Raw genomic sequence first — 989 nt, 5'->3', positions numbered from 1 at the left:
AAGAGATACAGGTGTATACTGATCAATAATCTATAAAGATACAGTGCTGTATACTGGATCAATAATGGCCTATAAAGATACAGTGTATACTGATCAATAATCTATAAAGATACAGTGACAGTGATCAAATTAAGCTGTACAGTGACTCAAATAAGTGTACAGTGAGCGTCAATAACGTTAGTTCTGATCAATCTAAAGTGTACAGTGATCAGATAGAGTGTACAGTGATCCAAGTAAGTGATCAATCAAGTGTACAGTGATCAATAACGTGTATTGCTGAATCAATAAGTGTACAGTGATCAGATCAAGTGTACAGTGATCAATAAGTGTACAGTGATCAATAAGTGATCAATGAAGTGTACAGTGATCAATAAGTGTACAGTGATCAAGGTAAGTGTATCTCTGACAATAAGTGTACAGTGATCAATAAGTGTACAGTGATCAATAAGTTGTACAGTGGGATCCAATAAGTGTATTCTGATCAATAAGTGGTAACAGTGATCAATAAGTGTACAGTGATCAATAAGTGATCAATAAGTGACAGTGATCCAATAAGTGTAACAGTAAGCACATAAGTGTACAGTGATCAATAAGTGATCAAAATGTACAGTGATCAATAAGTTGTACAGTGATCAATAAGTGCATCAATAAGTGTACAGTGATCAATAAGTGTACAAAGTGAATCAATAATGCGGTACAGTGATCAATAAGTGTACAGTGATCAATAAGTGTACACCGTACCTCCTCTCTGGATAGGATCTGGAACCCTTCTGGGTTCGTCTGCACCGCTCTCGTTCTGGTTTCTTCTTCCTCTCCTCTTCCTCACTCACGCTAGACAGTATTCAGCACTGATCAGACAGAAAATATCAGAACCATAACTTCTTACTGTGGTTTCTTCACACCTGCCTGGTCCAGACGCTGGTCTGCACACACACCACACACACACACACAAAACAAACAGTAGAGTGTCCCACACAGACGACACACAC

Source organism: Morone saxatilis, unplaced genomic scaffold (assembly GCF_004916995.1).
Source record: "Morone saxatilis isolate NCDOM2014 unplaced genomic scaffold, NCSU_SB_2.0 Contig0, whole genome shotgun sequence".
In the NCBI taxonomy this organism is placed as follows: domain Eukaryota; kingdom Metazoa; phylum Chordata; class Actinopteri; family Moronidae; genus Morone; species Morone saxatilis.
Note: the sequence above shows the minus strand (reverse complement) of the source record.